This window comes from Corvus kubaryi, unplaced genomic scaffold, assembly GCF_017639235.1.
Source record: "Corvus kubaryi isolate FWS band 111438036 unplaced genomic scaffold, C.kubaryi_AGA036_p1.0 66, whole genome shotgun sequence".
In the NCBI taxonomy this organism is placed as follows: Eukaryota; Metazoa; Chordata; class Aves; order Passeriformes; family Corvidae; genus Corvus; species Corvus kubaryi.
In genome coordinates, this window is record NW_024582054.1 from 36,201,468 (window position 1) to 36,217,265 (window position 15,798).

Sequence of the window (15,798 nt, forward strand, 5' to 3'; positions counted from 1 at the left end):
ACTGCTGCCTGACTGCCGAGAGGCAACAGAGTAATGATGCCAAAGGGCTTAAAGATCTGCTTTGGAGATGATATGAGGCCTCTACGTACAAGGAAATGTGTAAGGAAAGCTGTGTTGGGCGGGATGGAGACAGGAGGACCTCAGAAGCCTGTGAAATGCATAGCCTGGCTCTGGAATGAGGGTTGGTGAGTCAAGATCAGGATGTGGAAACATCAACCTGACCTCTGGTGTACCCACGCTCAGGGACTGGGACTGGTCACTTGCTGGGTCAGCACCCGTCACCACACCATCACATGGTCACATCCCACAGGCATCCAGCTGGCACCTCCCAGGCTGGGGACACCAGAGGTTGGTGCAGGTGGCAGAGGTCGTGGGCTGTGGGACTGCCATGGGACCAGTGTCCAGATCAGCATCCATCACACAGCCTCTGATAGCATCAGCCAAACCACTGCCCAGCCATCAAATGTGCCAGGACAGAGTGGGAGAGGGGCTGAGCATGGCCATGTCGTCCCAGCAGCACATCCAGCAGGAGCAGGAAGAACACGAGATCTCACTGCTTTCTATGTCCAGCTCTGCAGGAAGAGCCTGTGGTGGAAACAGGGAGGGATGCGAGTGGGAGAAGAGCAGAGCCAGTGGGAGAGGGACCCAGCCCAGGAGGAGCTGATGGCACAATTCCCCCTAGACCAAATCATATTTAATTTTCCTATCAATTTTCATTAGCCTTTTCTCATGTCTCTGGTTCATCCTCAGCATTCCAGGATTTGTTAAAAATAAACCATTACTGTCTCAGGGAGCTCCTTGGTCAATTATTCTAATATTCCTGGGTACCAGTTATCCAGCTCTGCCATTTTTCAACTGGCTTACTTAAACTGCCACTTTTTAACCTTTTTCTTAGCTCCTGTAGCAGTAGAAAACAGCTGCCATGAATTTGCATTTTGCTGCTCCTTTGCAAACGGCAAACAGAAATAATCACAGAAAACTTCTGTATTGCCCCAATGTATTTCCCGCTTTGCCTTGTGAGTTCCAGCCCTGCAACAGGCTTATGTTTGTATCCCAAATGCAGTCCTCCTCCTGCACCTGGTACATGACCCAAGGATATCAAACGTTTTAATTAGAAAACTTCCACCCATCTCAGAAGACAGCTATTTAGGCACAAAAAAGACCCTCAGTTTGCAGAAGCATTTTTGGGGAGTGGAGCAAAGAATTAAACCCCTTGGACACAGGAAGGATTTCTTCATGAAAGGGGTTGTCAGGCACTGAAATGGGCGGCCTGGGGAGGTGGTAGAGTCCCCATGCCTGGAGGTGTCCAAGGAACAACTGAACGTGGCACTTGGTGCTCTGGGCTGGGTGACAAGGTGGGGATCAGGCACACGTTGGACTTGAGGATCTTGGAAAGCTTTTCCAGCCCTGATGATTCTGTGATTCAAGGGTCTTGCAGAAAGGTGGGTCATGAGAGGGTGGTGAGATAGGCAGCTGCAGCAGGAACTCTGGCCCCTCCAGCACCCCTCCAGCACCTCAGCCCAGTGCCGCTAGCTCCCCAGCAGCTGCTTCAGACCCACGGCTTTAAACAAGTCGCCACCAAGCAAGTGCCTCATTATTTCATCTGTTAATTGGCCACTTCTCCATCCCCTGTCACCTCACATTAACAAGCCCTGCTGTCAGGGCCACTCGGGTAGTGCCAACACTGGTGTTTGCTTGTTGTTAAGATGGAAGCTCTGGCTAAAAAGCAGAGCTCAGAGCTGAGTGGAGCTATTCCCATTAATGAACTGCAGCTCCCAAACTTGCACACCATGGATTAGTGGAGAACAGCATCACTGACACCAGGAGAAGCTGAACCACTGTAGATGCTAAAAAGGCTGGCAGATTTATTTTCCCAGCTTTTTACAGCTGTTTGGAAAGTCTCCTTTCTCACACAAGCTAGCTGTAAACAGAAGGTTTTTGTAAACCAAGACTTTATCTCACAGGTGCAAACTTGTTATGCACAGTCTTGTTTTCCACACTGAAGAAAGTATTTTGAAATGGGCATCGTGGCATTCAGCCAATCACTCTGGGAGCTGAATGGTCAAGCACCCAATAATGTTATACCACTTTGTGAACAATGCTATATAAATGAGTCTGTAATTAATTAAATAATTCCATTTATCCTGGACTTGGACTTCTGTGTCATTTTTCTCACTGTCCCTGTGGACAACAGCAACAAACCATGACCATTTGTGACCTCACCTACATCTGAATGACAGTTCTGAGAAGTTTGCGAACATGATAACCAGGATGGTGTGAACTGCTCAAGCAAGAGCTGACAGAGTGGCACTGCGTCCTTTCCTCTGCTTCCAAAAGACGGATCAAACATCTTGTAAGACAGGAAAAGTAATATAAGCAAATAAAACAGGTTTCCCTTCAGCTGGACAAGATCAGAACTACTTTATACAGATTTCTGGAAAAAGAAAAGACATCCTTAGCCACTTTCAAAACTTCTAACCCAGGAAATTATTCTGAAAGGTCATTCTCCCCCTCTACATCTCAGTGCATGAAGCAGATACCATCAGATCTTCCACGTGCTATCCCATTAGTCTGCAGGATTTATCTCCTTCTTCTGTGCCAGAAAATTTAATGGGTCTCTTGGTCCTAATGTTCTTAACTCAGTAAAGAGTCTGAGCATTTCAGATAAGAGACATACTTAAGGCTTTGGCAAAGAAATTTAGATTTTAATTGCTACTTCAAAATTTGATCAACCGTGCTGCTATGGCAAGATTTTCACAGAACTCAAGAAACGGATGCCAACAGATGGCCACCCACACCCCAAATCCAGCTGTACAGCTGAGGCTGATCCTGCCCCGAGGCCACAGCAATGCCTCGCAAGGGTTGCATGCACACCTGCAACCACTCTGTTCACACCACAATCCAGCTGTGGGCCAGCTGTGCAGGAGCTGCCCAGCCAGGCTCTGCCCATTGCGCTACATGCCTGCAGCCGTGCTGTAGGAGTCTTCATTTTGCATTCCAACCATGGCCTGGAGAAGGCAGAGATCTTGGGAGATCCTGACAATCTTTTCCCACACCAACACACCCAAACCACTTCACCACGGCTCACAGGAGCAGCGCTGCGCTCTGAACCGATTTAAGAGGCAGCTCCTGAGTCCCACCAGGTGTAAGCAGCACTGGCTGGGACTGCACAGAAACCTGCAGTGCCCGCTCGGGACAACAGAATCCTTCGCTCTCTAGCAAAAGGGAATTTGGCATACGGAGCTCATCCTTGGGCACTGCCAGCTCCAACACACCTCGAGCCTCCTCGAGCCCTCCCAGTTCTGGAGTGGAGCTTGCGGAGTCAGCGCCTTCACCCCTTGCCACGCGGGCTCCCTGTGTGGCACCACCGTGGCGCAGCAGCAGCAGCAGCAGCCCCGCTCCGGAGCCCCCGCTCCCGGCACACAGCACCGGCACACAGCACCTCCTCAGAGCTCCCAGCCACGAGGAAATGGAGCCCGTGCGGTGCCACACTCGGACAAGCACAGGGCTCTGCCAGCCGTGGCCACGTGCACCTGCACCGGGAGAGCCGGTGGCTCACACAGGGGAGCAGGGGCACAGCGGGGCCCTGCGTGGCTCCTGAGCTGTGCAGCCCCTGGGCCAGCACAGCGGGACTCCAGGAGCTCCAGCATAGACACAGCTCACAGTGGCCACAGCACAGGCACTCTGCTGCATCCCCTCCCTGTGTGAGCCTTCCCCACTCACACGATTTTCAAAGGCAAACGAAGTCCAGGTGGATCCCAAGTGGCATCGCAGCCTGAGCCCCCCACTCCGCCCCCACACTTGCTCCCCACAGAGGCCCCTGCTTGGGGTGCCAGAGCTGTGCCAGCAGCCAGGCCAGGGACTGTGATCTGGAGTTCAGGCATGTTTTAAATTTATTTATTTCCCATTGAATGCATTTTGGTATAATTCTCTCTTATCTTAATTAATATCAGGAAAATTACGCTGTTCCCCTCTCACAAGAGGAGGCAGAGCAGCATTGTGCAGGGAAATGCTTGTAGAAACAAAACAAAGAACCTCAAACTCTTACCTCAAGTAAATCAGCATGACTTTACTGCAGCTAATTGAGTTATCTTCAAATTATGCCCAGAAATCAAAGTAGAGAGAGAGAGAAATTCTGCCCTCCACACATTGCCCTCTTTAAAAATGCATCACTGCTCATCTCCTGGCTCCACAGCACAGGAACATGTGTCTGTGTGACGTGTCCCTGTCACATCCCACCCACTGACCCCAGCAGGTCTGGCAGGAAGGGACGGAACAGGAGGGAGGGGACAGAAGGGAGAGCTCCAAGCTTCAAAATGCAAAACGGGGTCCCAGGTGCCACGAGCACAGGGAGCAAGACCCAAACACCATTCCCAGTCACTCCAAATCTCCCACAGCCACTCCTGCTGCTCAGACCCTCCTTGGATTTTCACAAGGAGATGAGAGAAAGTGAGAGACAAACACAGAGGTAATGGCGGGTGATCTCACTGCGAGTTTTTTAACTTTTGTTTCACTCTGAATGGATCAAGAATCCATCTTTTTCTTCAAAATTATTCCTGGGGAGCCCAAACACCCCAAGCTGCCGGGGCTCAGCACCACCAGCAGTGTCCACAGCGCTGGTGGCACAAGACAACCATGCACCCATCCCCGCAGGCTCAGGATGCCTGGCTCAGCACTGCACACTCAGGGACCCACAAAGCCCCCTGCCCCAGGCAGGCCATGCCAAAACCTGGCCTAAATATAAGGAAAAGTCATCTAATGTGAAACATTTTGAGAAGAGCACTTTGTATTTCAAAAAACGGCATTTTTTAGCAGGGAAGCTTACCTGGACAATTTTCTGCTTATTTCCTGATACAGAGGCAGCTGCTCCTTGGTTACAGCTCAGGCAGCACCCAGAGGCTTGAGCTAAAATATGGATCCAGTGGCCCCAGGGATGGGGACAGGTGACAGGTTCCAGAGCAGCAGAGGGGACAGGGGGCAGGTCCTGGTACAGTGTGGGGGGACATTGTAGCAGGTCCCAGTGCTCGACAAGTACCACAGCCATTTGCCAACATTTTAACAGTTGTGTTGTTGCTGATTGGTTTTTAAGTTTTTCACTGTTTTTTTAATTCAAGTTTTCTTATACTAAAGAAAGCAACAGAAAAGCAAAGGTATCACGCCCTTCCCGCTGTACTGGAGGTTCTTGAGATACACAAATTCTTTTGCAAGCACTTAATTTCTGCTGCGAAGATCTGATGCCAATTGAATTTCTTTTAATAAGAAAGCCTTTCACTGGACAAAAAAATCTTACTTTAAGGAATCCATACTTTTTTTTTATTCTCAGCTTTGCTATCTAAGCTCTTCCTTGCCTATCTCTTTTGCTGTCTGGTCCTCTTGCTCACTTTTGTAATTAAGAATGAGGTGGGGGAGCTGGAGAAAACTAAATTACTTCAGTGTCCCAGCAAGGGGACAGAGCAGAGCAGAATGATGCCCTGGGCAGCACTTCCAATCCTGCTCACAGGACTGACTCGTTTTTAAGTTCATTCATCAGTCAGCAGCTCCAGCACCACTGATTCTGTGGGCACAGTGACCTTACACACCTCCAATGAACAGGACTTGTGGATCTTTTGAAAGACCACAGAATCCCAGAATGGTTTGAGTTGGGAGGGACCTTGAAGACCATCTAGCTCCATCCCCTGATATGTGCAGAGACACTTTCCATTAGACCAGGTTGCTTGGCGCAAGAGTAAATTTGCAAAAGTAAAGCATCCTGGCATGACACTGCCACTCTCAGAATGACTGTGACCAGAGGAAGCACCTGGAGGCATCACCAGCAGGTCCATGGTTGCCAAAACCCCACCAGGACCACCCAGGAGATGCTGGGAGGAACACAGCCACCAACAGGTTACGTCAGAGGCAGCGCAGGAGAGCTGCCAGGAGTAATGCCCAGGCAAACTCAGACCCTTGTCTCAGGAGAGAAGCCTCTAAGACATGAAATCCCACTCTGAACTGAGGGAGAGGAAGGAGGCCAACATCTTTGACTCCCTATTCCAGGGGACTGGGATGGTACCACGCAGAAGAACGGCTCCTCTGCTGGCTCTGGCAGTGAGGGATGACATGGGGACAATGGGTTCCTATCCAGCAGTTCTGTACAGCCCCAGCACAGGACAGCTCACACCACTGGAAAGGGATACGTCAATGCCTCACTCCCTTTCACCCATGTGAATTAGGGAATGTGCTACTTTGCTATGTGCTGTCAGTTAGACTCACACAGAAGAAAACAAACAAAGCCCCAGATCTCCCAGAGCAGGGTCTCGTAAAGAAGGATCTCCTGCAGCAGGATCTCCTCGCTCCCAGGCAGCCTTTCCTTCACATCATCCAAATGAGATCCAACTGTCCTCACTGCATCCTCCCAGTGTAAGAGCTATTTTTACATGCAATTTCCTTACCACACATGGGCATTCCACACATGCACCCACCAGGGCACAGCTGGAATTATACTGAAACAAACTTTTTGCAACGCAAAGTGATCCTGTTTGGAAGCCTGGTGCACCCATAACCAAGGCTGACGAACAGCAACCTGGCCCACACCCATAGCAGAAGGCTCCAGGCATCAGCTCTGTACCCTGTGATAACACTTGGGAATACATGGATATAATGTGACAAAGGGGCCCTGTGTGTGTGACAGAGGCATCGACACCTCTGCAGCAGCAATGAGACCGACAAACGGGCGTTCCTTGCGGGATTCACTCCATGCCCAGCACGGGCAGGACAGGGACACACCAGCGCATCGTCCCGACAGCACTGCACCCACCCGGGCACTCTCAGCATACCCCTCCTGCAGGCAGCCCAGCACCACTGCACGCAAGGAAGGCCATGAATGCCTCCTCCTCCCCGTTTGCTGGGAGCCTGCACTATCCATCAGCACACATCCAGATCCTCCTGAACCTGCTGCTCAGCCCTGCCCTGCCACAGCTCCAGGACACAGGGATCCTCCCCTCCAGGAGCATAGGTCACCACAGACCATGCAGAGAGGAAGCCAACATTCGCAAGGATTTGCATCAGCTTTGAGTCACCAGAGATGTGGGCAGGTTGCTGTTTCCATTACTGTCTTCATGTGCTGGGAATGGACTTCCCTCCACTGTCTCCTTCCCCTTCATTAACTGCTAATCCGTACCCTCCCAGGTCCAGCCCCTCCAACTACCACGAACTCCTTCATACTCTGTTATCTTGATGTTGGGCACAGGGAGCACGGCAGTGGCTGCTGTTTCTGCATGCCCAGAAGTGCCATACCTGCAATTAAATTCATGGGAAACAGTGTTTGTGCATCGACACGAACTGACGTTCCGAAGGACTGGAACTGCATCCCACAGCCACATGACTCAACTGCGTCAGTGCACAAACCCCCGTAAGGGCTGGAGTGCCACGACCTGGGAGCAGCAGCAGGGCACAGGTAAACAGAAAGTCAGGCACTGCATCGCACCAGGACGGGAACAGGAAACACGTCAGGAGAGCGGATCACTGTGAGCACGAGCGTGACGAGAGAGCTGCCATGCTGTGACTGAGCATGGAAATCCTGAGCTTTCATTTCTGTCTGCTAAGAAAACCAATTAAAATCTTGTCATTTTGGAAGGATTTGAAGTAGCTGCTCAAGCTTCACCGACAGAAACAGCACCTGAGAGGTTTCACAGTATCACAGATAGGCAGTGGCAGGCGGCAGCCCCAGGAGGACAAGGCTGCTGCAGCAGGCACCAGGCTTTAGGCAGCCCATGCTGCCTGTGCCACTGCCCGTGAGGGCAGGAATGGTCTGCTGAGGGCTGGGGCTTCCATTGCCCTGTGGGAGAGGGCAGAGGGGATCAGGATAGCTCACCCTCTGCAGCATCCTCAGCCTCTCTGCCCTGCTGCCAAGATCACCCTCCTGGCCCCTCTACCTGTTACTTTTTGGGCAGGGAAAGAGTTCACTGCCAGGGCCGTACCCTCTGCCCAGCTCAGAGCTCACTAGCTGCCAGCCCCCACCAATCCAGGGTTTCCTCCTGACAAATGGGAATTGCCAGACAAGCAAAATCCTGTGAAGTGTAGCTGAGCAAGTAAATGCTACAAAATAAGAGCAATTTATTCCACAATTTACAAGTCAGTCTGTGGTCCTCAGAGATAATTCTGCTGTCAGGTGCTCATGTTCCTCCAGCACTGCCAGGCTTCACGAGCTGCTTTTGTGCTTATATTAGCCCACATATGTGCAGATCCCCCTTTTCCACATTATATTTGCATTCAACACATAAAGTTTTGCTTGATCTGTGCTGCAAACTAAGCGCAATTCTGTCGTGAGATTGCATGGAAAACCAGAGCGGGCTTCTGACCAGCATTTATTGTTCAGGATACTGAAACATATTGGTCTTTCTGGAAAGTTCTGGCAGTCTGGAAATACCTTTTGCACCCACTTGGTCCCAGCCACGCACTGGTGTTGTGCTGTCTGAATTGCACTGTCTGTCACCTAGCAGCAAACCACCCCTTACTGAGATTTGAACTTTTAATTTATTCTCCAGATCTGCTGAGCCAGTCCTGTTCTACTCCAGAGTCACTCCTGCAAAGCCTTACGGATGTACAGGGTATTTTACATTTCTGCTTCTCCTGGTGCCCAGCCAGTGCTTTGACCTGATGCCAAGGCACCATGAGTCACCCACAGGCCCCTGAACTCCCCTTTCCAGAGGGAAAAACACCTGCAGCCCTCTGCCTCCCCTGGGCTGTCACATGGCCCAGAGCAGAGGGGTTTCCCTGTGGACAAGACTCTCAGCGCTGAGGATCTCACCAAAGGGAGCAGATGCTTCACCCCCTCCACACCACGGCACTCCAGCAGCGGTGCCCACGCCCAGAGCGCAGTGCTACGGGAACACAGAGCAGCACATGGCAGAGCCTGAGATGGGGACACAGTCACCCACATGGAGGCATGGGGGGCACAGGCTGTGCCCGCAGGCACATCATGCTTTGGACACTATTTGGTGACACAGGGCTTTCTGAGCCACGACAAACAGTAAACGCTCAGCCCAGCCTGAAACCGTCTCATAATAACAAACCATCTCATTTCTACAGAAGAACTTCTTCCCTATGAGAGTGGTGAGGCACTGGCACAGGTTGCCCAGAGAAGCTGTGGCTGCCCCACCCTGGAAATGTTCAAGGCCAGGTTGGACAGGACTTGGAGCAGCCTGGGACAGTGGAAGGTGTCCCTGCCCATGGCAGGAGGTGGAATGAGCTGTAAGGTCCTTTCCAACCCAAATGATTCTGGGATTCTGTGACTCTGTAAAGGAACACGTCAGTAAAAGCCATAAAAAACTCTCACAGTACCATGTCGGTCATGGGGAGCTACAGGAGGGGCAGCTGCTCCCCTCAGCTCCTGCTGCTCCGATCTGGGGGGCAGCTTGAGACCAACCTGACTGGCATCCACATTTGACATCAGCAGGTCAGCCTGTCACTAACTGAATTATACCTGCATTACTTAATAAACAAAGAATACTCTCCACATTACAAGGATGTAATCCTTTAATAGGTTTATGAGCACAGAGTCCAATGGGAAGTGTCACAAATCCATCAGGATGCCCTGAGCACTGTGTTTCTGAGCTGGAGAGATAACGAGTGTCATATGCCAGCAGTCAGCTCTGGGCTGAGCTGGAAAGGGAGCTGAGCCAGCATTCTGCTCTGCTCCACACCACCAGCACACCCAGCACCAGTACTGCCAGCACTGCTCCTGAGGGCTGTGGAGCTGCCTCCACCAGCAGGAGCTGGCAGTCAGACCCTGTCCTTCCAGTCCCCCCAGCCCTGCGGCCCCATCCCTCCCAGGCTGCTGCCCATCCCACTGTGCAGGGTGCAGGGTGACCCCCCCACTGCCCCAGAGGGCACCCAGGGCCCCTTCCAGGCACAACGTCGTGGGCAGGTGAGCACTGCAGCCCCCCAGTGCCTCCAGCCCCTCGTCCACACTTGATTCATCAGCCTTGCCAACACAGTCCACCTGACTCCCCAGACACACAGGGAGGGGATGTGGGTCCTCCTCATCCATCATCTCACGGTAGAAATCACCTTCTTCTGCCTCACATAACTTGCTACTGTAGCTGTAAAGCAAAACCGTATCGGTGAAACTCAGCACACTTCAAAAGCCTTGGTACAGGGAAACCACACTCTGCAGGAGGCAGGTGTCCTGCTCCATACCACCTCATGCACACACATGTCAGCTCAGGATCAAGTCTCTGCTGTGCAAAATCCACTTTAGCATCTGAAACACCAACACTGTTGCTCCAGCTTGCACTGCTGGCCACGCTAAGGGCAAGGACGGAACGGGGCACGGACACACACTGGCCACACTGGAGGGCACAGAGCACACAGCACTGCTGGCCACACCGATGGCGTGGAGGGAACAGAGCATGGGGCATGGGAGTGCGGCTGGGACCCCACCTGCTCTACGCTGCTCCTACCACATAGGGACACCTGGATCGCACATGAGTGCTGCTCCCCAGATGCTTGGGTTAGATTTTCTGTGCCTGGCATCACAGGAACACCATGCTGTGCCCTCGGAGTACAAGTGACTTCTCTGATCCCTACGTGGTAACTGTACTACTGTCCTTCACTCTCCTCCTTTAGCCTTCACCTCTCTTCACATCCCCAGTACCAACCAGGGAAGCATTACTGACCATTGGGGAACTATACGGATATCTGATTTCACTTACACCCAAATTCTAGAAGGCAAGGAGCAAGTCCAGCCTCTCCCCAGCATTCCAAGTCTCACATCCTGCTGGCCACACAATTTCAGTCCTCATTACTGTTCTTTATTTATTGTTATTATAACTTTCCAGATGGAATTTAAGTGCAGTCACACGCTCTGTACATTGATTGGCTTCTTAGAAGAAATGAAGCTTATTCAGCTCAGCCCTTTGTACCTGTTGGCAACACCACAGGAGGCCCTGGCAGAGCCAGTGCGAGCACGGAGGGGCCGCGGTGCCGAACGGAGCTGCTGCGGGCATGCGGCCGAGCGGTGCCGCAGTCACAGGGCATTCACCTGAGCAGCTCGGCTGTTACCCGTTTGGATACACAGCACAAGGCTACCCAGGAACGCTCATTTAAAAACTACTGTCCTAGTCTGTTCCCTCAGAAATTAACACAACCCTCATCTGGCACTAGCAGCAGCTGCAACCATCCATCTTGACCTACTGTGTCTTTTTCCACGGTGTTTATCATGTTTTCCTTCTAGATCAGGGAAGGACAGGGGATTGTTTCAATCCACAGAAGTTGCGTGTTGGCAGAATGCTTCTTAAATAACACAGGTTAGTGTCCAACTCAGGGCAGGAGTGGGCAATAATGAACACAACAGGAATGCCAGCCCCTGGGGAGGCAACCTCTCATTTCAACCACATCAGAACACTAGACCCCGATGGAGGGGTCCTCGTTGCTTGCCAATGTGGGAATGCAGAGTATGTGGGACATCTGTGGGGTCAAGCTGCAGATGAGCAGGGGGCTCATCTGCAAGGAACATGGAGTACTAGAAAGGAAGCTGCACCCTCCAGTCACTAAATGCAATCCTTGCCATGGACTTGGGGAACAGGATACATCTGTTTGCAGCGGCCCAACACGCCAGGGCAGCAGGCGACGACCAGCCCACAGAGGAGACCCCATGCAAGTGCTCTGCTGGCTGAGCCTCTGATGTCACATGTCACCAGGGTGGCTGTCCATGTTCACCCCCAGCCCTGGTCCTCAGCGCAGCACATGGCACCTGAATGTTACCTGACCCACAAATGACATTATGAGGACAGGTCATCACCTGGAGGCATTTGAACACATCTCCAACCCACCACGGGCCATGCCAAGGACCCTTGCACAGTGCCTGCTGGGACACCCTGCCGCTGGGCACTGGCGGACACCACTGGAGCCTAGACTGGGGCTTCTGCTGTTATCCTGGTTCTTTACACTGTAGCTGAAAGAGGGTCAATTGTCTGTGTCAGCCTGCCCAGGCTCAGCCACGGCATTCAGGGCCATGCTGCTCTCCTGACCAGGGTACTACTGGTGTGCAGAGCCCTCCCTGCACACCTGTGACACAGCAGACTGTCCCCAAAGGCAGCTGCAGCAAAAGCTGAGGGTCAGAAGCAGGAGAACAGCAGTCACTTCTTGGGAACTGCAGTTTGGAGCCTGGTCCCCAAAAGCAGCGTCACTGCAGCTGGGCACCGGCAGAGATGAGACACAAGGCTGACGTGTCAGGAGGAGCCACAAGCACAGCAAACCTGCCCACGGCACAGCGACACCAAACCTGCCCACGGCAACACCAAACCTGCCCACCGCACGCACAGCGCAGCAACACTGGCTCCTCATGGAATCACAGGCGGCAGCAGAAGGCTCCCTGTGAAACGCCACGTACCCGGCAGCACTACTGACTCACAGCTGACAAGGCGACAAATCCCGCTCGCCTTACTCAGACCCGCTCCCACGAGCCCTATCAGGGAGCTTTACATCAAGGGTTTCAAAAGTGCGTTGGAGAAAACAAGAACGACGCAGCTCCCAGAGCCCCAGCAGCGCTGCCGACAGCACCTGCCTTCCTGTGCCGGGGCAGAGACTTCACATCCCAGGCAAACTCTTAACTCTGGCTTAAGCACAGCGAACTACCACCTCACCCATGTGCAGCAGAACGTCTTTGCATGACTCCTCAGTGGTGTTAAAGCAATCCCATCCCAATCCCAGGACCAGCAGCAGCAGGGGACTAAGAACATCCTGGGGATTCCTCTCAGTGTGCCTTTCTCCAGTGCGCCTTTTCCTTCTTGTATGTTTTCCTTGTACACCTGCTGTCCCTACAGCTGGTGAGTCCTGCTGCAGGAGTCACAGAGCTGTCACAGCTCTCTGTGGTGGGCTCCTGCTTCTCTATCCCCCATAGCCAACTACAGAGACCAGGAAGTACAAATAATTGGAAATAAACATGGAGGGACTATCAGCTGTCTGGCAATGAAACAATGCTGAGGCAACAAAAACTGAAGAGTTTTATCTGTCTCCAATCCAAAAGAATTCCAACATGATCTTGACAGAGAAGCCTAAATAAAAACTTCAAGGGAATAAAGATATTCCACTTTAAAGCAAAGCTACCTAATCATATGTTTTCATGGAAATGTTTTGCCATGAGACAGTTCCTGGGGAGAAGCTTCATCTACAAGAGCAAACTCAAAAACACAGTATTTGGAGACGAGCTCTGCAGCATCAGGAACTGGCTCAAGTACTCCGAGGTCCCACTGGCCACGTGCTACACAATTAGAGGCACCCACCAAGGCTCCCATTACCATCTCAGTTAGCCACTTGACAAACCACGTTCTACATTACCCAGCCTGCTCAAAACAAATATGACTTGTAGAGCTATTTATTCCATGAAAACAAAAGCTGCTGCCCAGCTCAGGCAGCAGGCACAGGGTGCCCAGCCTGTGCCTTAGTGGCCGGCGAGCCAGGCGGGATGGGGCACATGGTCAGGGAGCCCCTTGGACACCACAGTCATGCTCAAACACCTAAATAATGGGTCAATTAGGCAATTAAAGCAGCTGCCAGGTAAACCTGTACCCACAGTCATGGGCAGGACACAGCTCCTGGCACCACAACATTTCACCACACTACGGACCTCTTGCTCGTGGAGCCCAGAGCCCCAGCCAAGGGACCTGGGGTGGTCCAGGGGATCAGCACCTGTCTTTGGCTCGAGGGGCTCCGGGCCAGGGCCTCCTCCAAGAGCCCTGTCTGTCTTCTCCTCTCCTCACCTGCTCCCCCATGAATACCAACCCCTTTCCCTTCCTCTGAAGCCTCTTAGCTCTCCAAGAACTGACCCTAAGAGCTGCTACAGAAAACAAAATGATGGCCATCACTATTCCATGTTGGGCTGCAGGCACTCAGCCAGCCATCGCTGCCACCACCAGGCAGGGAGCAAGCCTGTGGATTACTTGGGGATATAGCTGAGGCCTCCACCCCTCCTCGGGAGCCCCACTAAGACCGACACCAGCTCCAGAGAAATGCAAACAGGGACACAGACCACCCTCACAGCAGGGCTGTGTGGGAACACCCTCGACAGCCTGGATCTGGGCACTGCAAAGGAATTCCATAACCTAAGTTACTTCTTCAAGATTTGTCATTTTTTTCTCAAAATGACATCTCAAACTCCAGAGTACCAGAAGGTGTATCTGACTAATTTGAAGCAAATGTTTCTATTTTGCTGCAAAGTGCATGATTATTTGATACATATTTCTAGAAAGAATGGTTCACTCTTCAGCAACAAAACCTTATACTTTGGATAAGGTTTGGATTTGGTTTTCCAGGCCTGAGCATGTCTCCACTGCTGCTTCTGTTTGACCACATTTCTCTCTGCTACCCAGCCACACAGACAACAAGCTTTTGTTTCCAAAGCATTTTAGGTAACTACCTCAAGAGCAGTTTTTATTTAAAACAAACACACATACATAAGCCTCTCTTAGCACAAACCTCATCGGATAGTGTCAGCAAGCATGTTTTAGTAGCATGATATTGAAAAGTAATTTTACTACTAGCTAGAAAAGTCTGAAGACTGCAGAGGATATATTTAGATGTGTATAAATAGACAACACTCAGTGATGTCTGGTCCAAGGAGTACAAATCTTCCCTAATGCATGGAATATGCCTGGCCCAAAACGCTTGAGCAGCACTTACACAGCCTTTTCAGTCTGGCTCAGGTTCTGAGCCCGCTAATAGCAGGGCCATTAGAGCAGTGCTCCAGCCCAGCTGCTTGTGCAGGGAATATGCAAAGATTGCTCTATAAAACCGAGCCCGTTACCACATCTGAAAGCACAGGCTGTATCGATCAGCAATGGAAAGCCATTAGCTCTCTAGCCTCTGAACTATCTCCACGTGCCCCAGCAGAGGGACAAGCCCTGCAGGCACCTCAGGATGCTCCAACTTCCCAGGATAGGCACCCTGTACGGCAAGGCCATCCTTCCTGATGCACCTGCCTTCGTGTCCCCTCTAATCTTTCTCAAAATATTGGGGAAGATCTGTTTTTTCTTGCCATGCTGCTCAGCCACATCTCTTCTCGGGTTCCCCACATTCCCAGCCAGCCCAGATCTTGGGCTGGGCAGACACCTCTCATCCTCCTTCCCCCAGCCCCACTCACACCTTCAACGGCCAACAGGAGCCTCTCCAGACAACAGAGCTGCATGAAAAATTCAAACCAAGCCCCTGAGACACCATCCTGAGCAGTACTGCAGTCAAGCGCAACTTCTCTCGGTCGTAAGCATGACATGAGCGCTCAGCCCACTGGATCTCCCTGGGATAGGACAATCTGGAGCCCACTCCCACATCTGCATGTGTTTGGTGGAATGGGACAATCTCAAGTTCCCTCCTGCAGATGGAAGTGTTTGGTGAAGAGGTGAACTAGTTCAGCTTTAACTTGCACTGGGCACCTGAGATATCCAGGATTTGCTTCCACTGACTGCCCTGCCATGATAAAACCAGGAACTGCTCTTTCTGAAAGCAGAAAGATGAGGTAATATGCCAGGAGATGTATCTTAGAGAGGCTTGTAACTGGAGGCCAAACTGGCGAGCTCTGGTGTGCATTATGATCCAATCTTATGCATTTAAACACATTTATTATGCATTTAAACAAATGCATAATCCCTTGAGTGCAGTATATATTTAGCAACGTGGATTGGGAAGGTGTTGGGCACTGAGAACACTCAGTCTCTGGTACAGCTGCTTGTGCAAAATCAAACCTGACTCCCAGGCCAGCAGTGGAATTGTCAGGCCTGGCACACCTCTGCCTGCCAGGACTGACTGTAGCAATACCACAGAGTC